Source organism: Aulostomus chinensis, chromosome 1, assembly GCF_037954235.1.
Source record: "Aulostomus chinensis isolate RoL2024-O1b breed Wild chromosome 1, RoL_Achi_v1.0, whole genome shotgun sequence".
Lineage (NCBI taxonomy): Eukaryota > Metazoa > Chordata > Actinopteri > Syngnathiformes > Aulostomidae > Aulostomus > Aulostomus chinensis.
This window is the reverse complement of record NC_141320.1, coordinates 27,738,712-27,750,807: the sequence shown is the minus strand read 5'-3', so window position 1 is coordinate 27,750,807 and position 12,096 is coordinate 27,738,712. Positions and strand designations below refer to the sequence as shown.

The window sequence follows — 12,096 nt, the reverse complement described above, 5'->3', positions numbered from 1 at the left end:
GACCACCTGATCACCTCTCCCTCAACCTCTAAATAACAACAACATCCAACAACAGAGACTATAGACAATGACTCAAGAACACAGGACTCTGTGGTCTCAGCTTGAGATGCAGAGGGTCCACCAAGACCACCAGACACCTCAGCCCCCTAAAGACAGTCCACCCCCAGGATCCTGCCCCCCTCTGCTCCAACTCAGCCCTCCATTCATCACGTGACTTTCGCTACATCCAAATTGTCAAGTACCAACCTACGTCCTCCTGCTACGACCTACAGCTACAGCCTCCTGCTACAACCTAAACATGGCGGCACCACTCAGACACCCTAGAAGATTGGTGGTGAAGCACAACCTCTGCTGGCAGAGCACAGATACCGCAATTAGGTAGACAGCACCAACGAAAGCCCCACCTGCTGGCCTGACTGTGGTACTGCACTCCACTCTGAACGCACCCTTCATTCATTCTCTATTATTAAGCACGTTAACGCACCTGTACAGGTGTGTTCACATTATATACATATTATATATTTATTCTTGGCCGTTTTTGATGAACTTGGGCGGTACTCTGGTGCAGGGATGAGGTCATGGAGCTGATCTGGGAGCAGTCCTGATGTTAAATGCTGTGATGAAGGACAGTGTGGAGGAAAAATGAGTCAAATTTAAATTGTCAACAGTTTAACATTGTTGGCAGGACTCCAACCTGAGCAGGGAGACCCCAATGGATTTCTAGTCCATCGCCTTCACCACTCGGCCACAACGACCACATTCACACACTTTTGTAGGAGACTGAAATTAGACAATGAAAGTTCATGTCAGCACAGTCAAACATTTTTTGTCCTCTCTCAAAGACAAACTATTTGTGTGTGTGTGTGTGTGTGTGTGTGTGTGTGTGTCAGTGTTGTGACTGAGCGGTGAAGAAGACGACCTTCTGACTCCATTTTCTTTGTTGCTCTTCTATCAGTTCCTCAGTTTCACTCATCAAGTGAAGCAGCTTTGACAGGTTTACTTCTCTGTGTGCTCACAACTTTGGTCTTTAAACTCCTGACAAACTCACCACGTCACACATTTGGTGAATTAAAGCAACAAATAATGACATCATGATGATTCAGGTTAGGGGAGCACGGCCTGGAGGCAGAGTGGCCGTCTAGCAGAGTTGCTGGTTCAGTTCTCACTTCAGCTGGTGACCATGTTGAAGTGTCCTTGAGCAAGACACTGAGCCCCTCATTGCCCCTGATGACCAGCATCCAAGACCAACAAGCTTCTGATTGGCTCTGATTCTCTGAGCCAAAGTCCAACACAGGAAACAGAAACTCTTGAGGTTGTCTCACATTTTTTAAAGAAACTCAGCACAGGACAGTGATAGGAGGCTTGTTTCCTTGATGTGGGCTTCACCTCCTTGACCTAAACTGGTCAGCATCAGCTGGTGTTCACTCTGATGATGTAGCGATGGTCTGGATTCTTCCCTCTGGAGCACCAAGCTGCTGGGAAGAAGCCTGATGATGTCAGAGTTGTGTTCAGTGGCTCCTGCTGGGTCCATTTCTGACAAATGGGCTCCAAAGAGTTCAGCTGTTTCAAAGGTCAGGGTTGCTGTTAGCAGATGAGGTGGCCGAGTGGTTAAGGCGATGGACTGCTAATCTATTGTGCTCTGCAGGCGTGGGTTCCAATCCCATCCGTATCGCAGGAGACTTTGGTTTCTACTCCTAGATTATGGAAAGACTCTGAACTGTGAGGCTTTCAACTGACACAGATACCAGTTGAGTCAACTTCCCTTTCACATCCTGACCAAAACAACTCTGACACCCAGAGCTCACATGTGTCAATCACCTCTGGAGAAGGTCCCGCCCCCTTAGAGCCATAAATCCTCCCATCAGTGAAGAAAACTGAAGACGCCTCTTGGATGAGAGCTGAAGCGTCTTCTAGAAACCTGAAATAGTCCACTTGGAACGTTTAAATAATTCTACAATCCTACAGTTTCACTGAGCTTTTGTCCAAAGCCATGTTCATGTATCACATGTATATAATATATATGTGACACTCTTTCATCTACTCATTAACCAAAAATACAGTCTAATTCCAGTAAATTTGTGCAGAAGAAAACGTTATTTGTGCTGCTTCTTTATTCATTTATTTAGTTTAGTTAGTATTTTTTAATGTGTTTTCTTTCAAGTCACATTTTGTCCATTAACTTCATAATCAGAGTCGCCATCTCATCACATGACTAAAGTCTGGGTTCTGTATTGGTGGTAAAATATCCTTCCATGCCCCTCACTAGTTTGCACACAGAAAAGCATATTTTACTGGTTTCAGATCTCTTAGCTTGTTCTCTCTCTTAAACCAGCTGAGGCAGCTTTCATTGTGTGATTTATTTGAAATATAAACATGGAACAGAACCATTGGAATCAGATGTCAGGACATTTGAAGGAATGTCAATCTCCTGTTGAAATGTTGCAGTGTGCAGCTGAGGCTCTCTGGCAGTGGCACCAGGAGCCACAATGGCAGAACCTGGACCCTCCTGGAGGAGAACCACAGGTGAGGGCCTTCTTGGCTCCAGATTGATGGAAATCAAGTGTCTGAGGCTGTTAGCAGCCATGAAGTTGATCTGGTTGGCACTGGTATTTGTTCTTGCTGCAGCTCAGGAGTGATTCAGGAGAAGAGTTTCAGAACAGCCCAGGTTGGGGACTGGAATTTTAAAATTTCCCCTGGAACCAAACAACCTTGGGAGGTAAAACCTCCAATCCTAGCCACTCAGATGCAGCAACAGAAGAAGCTGTCATCCACCCTGACAGTCAGAGCATCAAGTCAAGAAAACATCACCATCTTGTAGTTCCAAACCTCCACCTGTCAGATTCAGCTACTTCTTATTGTGGGACTTTAAACTTGAACACCATGGAATTTGGACAAGGAGTTTTCCTTCCAGTCCAAACATCATCGTCCAGCCTCCAACCAGAGGTCCATCAGTTATCATGGAGCCACAGGTGGAGTCTGGATTCTTTTCTGGAATGAGACGGCAATGAGAGTCCTGCCAAGTGACATCACTGACATGAATGGATGACTTCAGTCACGTGACTGGAGGACACCCAGATAGCAAAGGTCCACTCATGTGTGTCCTCACTGCTCCACAGGTCTGTCAAATGTTCTGTAAAATAGTTGGACCCAGCAGAGCTGCTAGATTAGGAGTTGATGGAGTCGTTGCAGATACCAGGGTCCAAAGTCCAGCTTGAACCTGGTTTGTGCAGTTCTTTGTCAAGCTAGCAGCCATTCTCTTCACTGCCAAGCTAAAGTGACTTCTGTCAACAAAGGTCAACATATACAAGGATATTTCTACTGGCAGTTCAAGATTTTGATCAAACTCCTTTTTTAGAGCTGGAACCTTCCTCTTGTGTCAGCTTTCTGTTCCCATCTCCATGGTAACGGTCAGTTTTGACCCACGTCTTCAATCAGCTGTCAAATAAACTAAAACAGTTTTCTATCCTCCAAGTTGTTTCCATCTCTTGGTGACCTTGTTAGGCTTCCTTATCCATGGAAATATTGGTTTGAAGATTTAGTTGTGGGCCTCTGGACCTTTTTTTAGTCACTAAACTCTGGATTTATTTTTTCAGCAACAGAACTTTAATACAAACACAAAATGAAAAGCAGAACAAGCCAGAACCCAAAATATGGATTTGCAAGGTCAACAAACAACAACCAGTCAAGCAAACCAAACCAACAGAAACCAACTACAAATTGTTTGAGTCATGACAAAGTCCAGGACCCACTTTTCACCCTACAATGTAAACCAATGGGAGGCTGTCTCCTCAGACACACATAGCCTCAAACTGACGCTTCTCTCGTCTACACTGTAACTCTCTCCACTTCACAAATAACTTCACTACATTCCTGACAAAAATGCCTACTAAAATATGTTACATTCAACTTTTGACCACAATCTGGGGATTGATGAGCCTTTTTCAAACAACAAACTCTCCAAAAATCCTCTCTCCTCTCCACTCTGACAGAGAGCAGCGGGGGAGGGGCTCTTAGAAGCTCAGCTCTGATTCTCACTTGGTGTCACACTGAGGCTTCTACCTCCTAAACTACAAGTCCCACCGCTCTCATAAAATACATCCTTGGATTCAGGACGACTCCTGCTACTTTTCTGCAGTGGACAGAAGGAGGCTCAGGCCCTAACAACACTGCCTCCAGCTTTAATTAAGACCTCAGTTTTGTTCTCTGCCTCCATGACAGGTTAATGGACATCAACTGGTCCTGAGTCACCAGGAGACACGGCGATGTCCAGCTGAGTGACATCAGCAGGACTGTGGAGGTTTATACTGAGTCTCCTGATGACAAGTGGCAGTACAGAGATATTAAAGAGGGTCTGAGCTAAAACTGAACCTTGGGGAACTTCAACCTTTGATCTCAGAGTTCTATTTTTAATCTTAGAATTCTTTCTTTGATCTCTCCTTGATTTCTCAATGATTTCTTTGTGGACTCCAATTGTCTCTGATCTCTCAGTGAGACAAAGACAGAGCAGCTCCAACCTCAGCCTCCAGGAGGCCCTGATCCTCCAGTGGTCAGTCCTCTGTGTTGTGGCTGCAGCAACCCTGGTTTGAATCAGGGTCCCAGCAGCAACATTCCTACTGACTAGTGTTTGTTGTTCAACTGGACAGTTTGTCTGGTGAAGCTCTCTCAGACACTCCTTTCTTCATCCTCCCTTCAGGCTCAGCAGCATCAGAGTCAATGTGTCTGACTAGGATCAGAACCCTCAACCTGGAGGCTGTGGTGCAATGAGAACACATCTGACAACCAATCAGAGGAGGGTCTGTTTGACTCCTGAAAACTCCATGAAAGCCTGAGAGGAACTTGTTCTTCATCTCCAAATTCCCTCCCTGCACGTTGTCTCTGCAGAAATCATTCAAGTCCAAGTTGAACCTTAGACTAAAAGCTCCCAGTAGGTGATGCAGGCTTCACCTCACTCCTGGTTCTGGAACCTCACCAGTTCTTGCTCTCTCACCACTTGGATCTCATGTTCCTGACATCTCTGAGCTTGTTTCCTATCCACCTGTCTCATGTTGATGAGGTCATCCAGCCTGATGATCTCTATGGTTCTCCTTTGAGTGGTTCCCTCTGGGAGAGTTCTCTCTCTGTAACTTGTGTGTGTGTTTGCTCGTATCCTGTTTCTCCTTGACAGCACTTTAGTGTTTTTACCACTGGTGTCTCATCTGTGGTTCACCTTTTATTTGACTTCTTTGTCAAAGATGAAGGTGTTTGTGGTCATTCATCAATCATGTGATGGCTCATGTGACTGTGAGTCTGATGGAGAGCTTGTAGCGTCTCTCACTCTGATCAGTTCAGGCTATTGAAGCTACTCAGATGTTGCCTGACTAGCTCAGTCGGTAGAGCATGAGACTCTTAATCTCAGGGTCGTGGGTTCAAGCCCCACGTTGGGCGTTCATCTTGAACATCCCTGCTTGTCCTCTCACTTTCTGCAGCTGTGGGGCTTTGATTGGGAATTGTAAGAAAAATCACTGAATGAACAACACAAACACAGACTGTGTCTGAAGGTCCACACCTGCACCCGACTCAGAATGAAAAAACCAGTGTGGACTCAATTGTATCCACTGTCAATTCTGATTCTGGAGAAATTTCTTCATATGTATTGATGGGCGCGAGCCAAGCAGAAATTTCCCACAATGCCATAGTGTTTGGTCAGTGTTGAGCAGGCGTCAGTCTGACAATGATCTCATATTATTGTGTCATCACCTGACCAGACCCAAAAGTAGGCTCAGGTATCAGTTTCTTCTCAATGCTAATGTCTGCTAGCTTAGTCTGCTACTTTGATGGCTCTGCCTGCTCAAAGGTCCAGACCCCTGGATGTGGTGGTTCCTACCTGAACGTAGATTCTGTCAGCTCATGTTGTTAAATCAACTCACCAGGAACACCAGTAGATTTCAATGGACTGACAATGAGTCTCATTTAATGGGTGTCTCGTCCAACGAGAAACACTCAGTCTCAGGTTGAAGCTCATCAATGAGGTCTTGTGGATCAGTGGCTTGCATGAATGAATGAGTTGGAAGACTTCTTGGAAATTAAAGAGGATTTAATACAATTAAGAAAACCCTTAAGACAGAGTGATAATTCCAGCAGAGTAATTAAGGCCCATATTGAGTAGCAGGTATGAATTAGCCTGGATTTATCTGAGCTTCAAGTAGACGGCTAAGAGGCAGGTGGAAAGGTGTGTAGGATGAACGATGGTGACCTCCAACCAAATGAAGAGGACTGAGTGGAGGCTGACCAGCTCTACGGAGTCAGGCGGAGTTTGGCAGCGAGACAGGAGCCCAGGCCTGAATCGGTGTGTGGCAGCACAGACAGCTGTGAGCTGTCATGCCTAATTGGCAATTGCACAGCCAACCACCGGAGGCGCCCTCACTCATAAGAGGGGCGATTCCCTCCCTGCCCCATCTCTCTCTCTGTCTCTCTCTCGCTGCTCCTGACGGGTGACGTCATTTCCGCGCCGGATGTTTTGCTTCGGACAGGTAACGCGGCTTGTCTGCTCACCTGCTGCTCTTGGCTCACGTAGCACTGAGCTAATGATTGTGTCTTGTGCTGCAGAGCAGCCGATTTGGTAATGAGAGTCCTGTCAAGTGACATCACTGACATGAATGGATGACTTCAGTCACGTGACTGGATGACTTCAGTCACATGACCCAAACAGCGACCATCAGTCTCCTTCCAATCCTGTACTTGGGTAAACAACAAAAACAGAGTAAAAGTCTCTGGCAACATATTTGTTTCCTGTAGGGTTTCTTCATGTATGTGTGGTGTACCTGCTTTCCCAGAGGACTGCCATCTTTGTTCTGTGGGCTGACATGTTTTAGTGTCAGCACAGGTCATAGCGCTGAGACTGAACTCTCATTCTCCTCCAAGTAGTATTTCCACCTCACACTCCTGCAGATATTCAAGTGAACAGGGAACACAAATTTATGCTCAACTTCTCCTGTGTATTCATCCACAGTCACTAAACAACAACCAAACCAAACAAAAGAGGTTTGCTAGCGTGGCGATCAGCTGTAGTTCACCATCTTATCCAGGTCACATGACTCAGGATTAGCGTGGCCGTCTGGCAACCAAAGGGTGGCTGGTTTGATCCTCACTTTCTCCAGTGACCATGTCAAAGTGTCCTTGAGTGAGATACTGAACCCCTAAATACTTCTGATGAGTAGGTTGGCTCCTTGCATGGCAGCCTTCAGCATCAGTGTGTGAGTGTGTGAATGAGAGGACATTGTTCAGCTCCTTGAGTGCTGCTGAGGTAGAAAGGCTCTGTACAAACTGAGTCCTTTTACCATTTCTTTCCTGCCTCTAGCAGCGCTGTCGTCACTTCCTGTGACCGTGGGAGGAAAGGGGTCCCCCTTCAGAATCAGTTTGATATCATTGTTACTTCCTCTTCAACATGCCTTTAGCAGACCAACTCAGAGAACAGCACAGTGAGGTAGTGTGGCCGAGTGGTCTAAGGCGCTGGATTAAGGCTCCAGTCTCTGAGGAGGTGTGGGTTCAAATCCCACCACTGCCATCATGTCCCAGGTCACAGGAGAGGTGTGGCAGGTCTCTCGCAGCCTTTCCTTTCACTTCCACAGGTATCTTCAAACCTGTGTGTCCTGAAAACTCTCCAGCTGGTCCAGAACACTGCTGCCCGTGTGTTGACTAGAACTGGTAGAAGAGACCATGTCTCTCCTGTACTGGCTTCTCTGCATGGCTCCCTGTCACATTCAGAATAGAATTCTAAATTCTCCTTCTACCATCAAAGTCCTCAACAGTCAGGCTCCTTCCTACCTGACAGAGCTCCTTGTCCCCTATTATCCAGCTAGAACCCTTCGCTCCCAGGATGCAGGGTTACTGTTGGTTCCTAGAGTTCTAGAAGTAGAATGGAGCCAGAGCCTTCAGCTATCAGGCTCCCCTCCTGTGGAACCGTCTCCCAGTTTCAGTGCTCACAGTGGTCCTCAGTGAGCTCAGGGAGCTTGTGAGGATAACCAGACACTAGAGGGAACATTGGCTGGAGCTCAGTATCTCCTGATGTACATGGCAGGGCAGCTGCTGCTGATGTCATCAAAATGAGCCCTGGAATCACAAGGTTTGCTGTGACGAGAGGCAGTGACATCAAGACATGTTTGGAGCTGTTTATGGTTGATGGTTCTGTTCATGCCACTGTCACTAAAAAGAGTCAGCATTGCTGTGACAAACCTCAAAGGAAAAAAAGTCCATGGTGACAAGTGGAAAGACATTGATGAGGGACACCTGGATGCTTCTGTTGGTGTTCTTCTTCTTCCTGGAGTGTTCAGATCCTGCAGTGAGGCCACTGATCGTCTCTGGGACGCATCGACAGGCAGAAATATTTTCCGGGCCACAAGGCCACTTCAGAACTTTCAACGAACATCAAGAGTCCTCAGATTTGACGACAGAGACACCGGAGCAAGAACTGACAAGCTTGCCCCCATTGGGGATGTCTGGGAAAGATGGGTGCAGCTCCTTGCACCAACATTCATCCCAGGGCCAGAGGTGAGAGTGGATGAACGTCTTGTCCCTTTCTGAGGAAAATGCCCCTTCCAGCAGTCCATGCCCAGTCACCAGGAAGGACGGCAGAGCAGAGTTTGTGTTCTGGCTTGTTCTGCTTTTCATTTAGTGTTTATATTAAAGTTCTGTTGCTGAAAAAAAGACTTTTATGCCAAACCCAAAGGTTCATTTTATCATTTTTTTAATTGAAATCGAGGGTTTACTGACTAAAAAAAGGTCCAGAGGCCCACAACAAAATATTCAAACCAATATTTCCATGGATAAGGAAGCCTACCAAGGAAACCAAGAGATGGAAACAACTTGGATGATAGAAAATTGTTTTTAGTGAATTTTACAGCTGATTGAAGATGTGGGTCAAAACTGACCGTTACCATAGAGATGGGAACAGAAAACTCAAATGGAAGCTCAAAAGGGGACTTAGCTCCAATGGTAGAGTGCTAGCTTAGCATGTGGGAGGTAGAGGGATCCATGCCCTCATTCTCAGAATACTTCAGCTTGGTCTGTTGATCAGAGGAGCTGCTGGGTGATGAATGCTGATGTTTGTCCACTGGTGTGATAAAGTGTCCCCTGTTACTGAGATGAGGATGAACACCTGCTCAGGTCAAAGCTGCAATCAAACCAGGGACTCTGAACCTCCCACACAGTGAAGGAGTTTGTCCTGCAGGTTGATGGACGCTTATTAAGTTCTATCTTTGATCAAATATAAGAAATGTAAAATAATTCAACATTGATTGCATTTCCCTCCTTTCTTTGGTGCCCTCAGACTTTCTGAGAACTGTAGGAGGAACTGCCCACTATTCTGTGTTTCTTCTGCTCAGTGGAGGAAGGAACGAAGGACCGGAGCTCTAAGATTTTCAGTTCCTACATCAGTGAACAGACTTTCTGTGCTGCAAGGAACCAAAGCTACTAAGGAGGATTACAGAGTTTGAGAGTCAGTGACTTAATAGAGTCAAACAAAGGGTTGAACCTGAATGAGACAGTTTCCCTTCAACATGGGGCCATGGCGGAGTGAACCAAGAACACTACAATGGGGGTGAGAGTGGAGGCATGATGGATTCACAGTTCATCACCTCCACCATCATGTGGACCACCTGATCACCTCTCCTTCAACCTCTAAATAACTCATTCCCTGACCGGGAATCGAACCCGGGCTGCGGCGGTGAGAGCACCAAATCCTAACCACTAGACCAGGGACCACACTGAGCTCTCCAACAACAGAGACTATAGACAATGACTCAAGAACACAGGACTCTGTTGTCTCAGCTTGAGATGCAGAGGGTCCACCAAGACCACCAGACACCTCAGCCTCCTAAAGACAGTCCACCCCAAGGATCCTGTCCCCCTCTGCTCCAACTCAGCCCTCCATTCATAACTGACTTTGTCTCAGTCTCTTCCCAATGCCAGTCACTGAAACACTGACAATGTGATGGGGGCTTCCTGTCTTTATTACATTTTCTTCAAAGGATCCCGTGTGTCTTCTTTCTCTCTGTCTGTACTGGAGTGTGGTACCAGGCCCAGCTTGAACGGGTGACTGTGTCTGAGTGGGTCGAGGCTGGGCTGCAGGTATTGGGAGGTTTGAACCCATCTGTGAGGCTCCAGGTGGAGCGATCACCTGTGAGGGTCCAGGGACAGCAGGAAGCTGCACAGATGGTAAAGACATGGAGGGGAGACAGGTGGTGCTGGAGCAGTGACAGGAAGTGTCTGGCATTTTGGTTCATCCTGTGAGATGACGTGAGGTTGTGGTTTTGCCTCCAGCCTCACCTCCTCATCAGTGTTCAAAAGGTTCAAAGGTGAAAAAATGGGATTCAACCAAACAGCTGGAATGAAGAGTTGGTAACACTTGCAGAGCTGCAGGGAGCTGGACAGGTCTCACCATGGGGGGATTTGTCCCACAGATCCTGCTGAAGTGGCTCCTCCTCCTGAGACCTGCAATGCTGGCTGGACCTTTGGAAAAAGAACACAACAAATCTTCATAAACATTTACTTCAGCAGGAACACACAAGAAGGTGGGACTGGTTCCTTTTTCATGTTCACTATTTTGTCGTCTTGGTTCATGTTTTGGTTGTCAAAGTTAATTCTGAATATTTGTGGAAAGTTCGCCTGCCTTTACTTGTACCAATACTTTCTTTTGTAACAAATTAAAAAGCTCAAGCTAAACTTCAGTCAGGACAACCATTCTTTCTCATTCTTCGACCTCTGTTTTATGTCCATGACCATCCTGTCTGTCACCTTTGGTGATGGAGACATCAGTTGATGACATCAGCAACGGTCCTCAACCTAACTGCCTCTGCCAGAAGTGAGCTGTCATCTGTCTCAGGGGACACAGTCGGGTGGACCGGGGCGGATGAGGGCCTGCTGCTTCCTTGAAATATTTCTAAATATTTCAGTTGCAACTGTATAGTGATGGTGGCTCAGTTTAGAGCTGTCAATCAATGTTAATAACTGATCTTAGCATCTGGAGATTATTTTAGGAACACAAATACTTTTACTTCATTCTGAGGATGAGCAGACGTTCAATATAATTCTCATTTCCTGGTCAAAGACTCCTGCTAGTCAGAGAGGATCTGGGCTGGATTGGAAAGCTTCTGAGAGGGAAACCTTCACTCTGGACTGGACTGAGAACGGAGCAGCCTCAGCTTCCTGGAGCCTGACTTGCCTCTGTGGTCTAAGGTTGTGTGGGCTGACATCACAGTGAAACTACTGAGATCACAGAGCCTTTGAGATCACAGGCTGACTTCCTTTTTATCCCTAAAATGAAGAATAAAAATGTTGTGTCTGTGTTTGTGTTGCTGCATCAGTTAAACAGTGACTCTGACAGAGGGGGTGTAGCTCAGTGGTAGAGCGCATGCTTTGCATGTATGAGGCCCCGGGTTCAATCCCTGGCATCTCCAGCTGGTCCTTTGGAGCCTTCATCTTATCAGCTAAATTGATCCTTAAATGTGACAACAGTTGATAACAAACTACCAGAAGAGAAACCAGTCTGTTGCATATCAAAGTATTTGTAGCTGGGTCAGTGTGACTGTGAGCCTTCATAGCCAGCATGAAGGAGCTGGTTTCATCTTTGGAGGGGAAATCCCACACACAGCTGCTCTCAGTTCCAAATGTGTGTGTCCTCACTCCTCCGTCCTCCTGCTGCCCTCAGAATACAGACACAATTCAACCTGGCAAGTTTGGAGCATAGAAGTGCTCCTGAAGAGATGTGTGTCAGCCCACAGCTGGCTGTTCTTACCTGGAACCTCAAGATGAAACTGCTTCCACAGACTGGAAATGAATCTGATGTTGACTTTTGGACAAATCACCTGTTCATCAGTTCATCATCACTTCCATCCATTTCTACTGCTTATCTTGTTATAGAAAGGAGTCTATCTGCTGTGTGACTGAGGCAGTTACTGTGAGCTGCTGCATGTCTCAGTGTGTGTGTGTGTGTGGGGGGGGGGGGCTGTGTGTGACTGGTCGGCTGCCAAGGATTATTGATGAGATCAATCATGATCAGCTCTGAGATCACGGCACAGAAGAAGGAGACTTTTTTGATTTTTGGGGGTTCAGTTTCTAAGT

At 46.5% G+C, this 12,096-nt stretch overlaps 3 non-coding genes across 3 annotated transcripts; all 3 read left to right on the top strand.

Annotated features, from left to right (window-relative positions):
• The first annotated feature begins 5,351 nt into the window (after positions 1–5,351).
• trnak-cuu (transfer RNA lysine (anticodon CUU)) lies at positions 5,352–5,424 on the top strand. The gene has a single exon. It is a non-coding gene; the product is annotated as a tRNA-Lys (tRNA).
• Positions 5,425–7,461: 2,037 nt separating this feature from the next.
• On the top strand, positions 7,462–7,543 carry trnal-aag (transfer RNA leucine (anticodon AAG)). Its single transcript has one exon. It is a non-coding gene; the product is annotated as a tRNA-Leu (tRNA).
• A 3,817-nt stretch (positions 7,544–11,360) lies between these two features.
• trnaa-ugc (transfer RNA alanine (anticodon UGC)) lies at positions 11,361–11,432 on the top strand. Its single transcript has one exon. It is a non-coding gene; the product is annotated as a tRNA-Ala (tRNA).
• Positions 11,433–12,096: the final 664 nt, after the last annotated feature.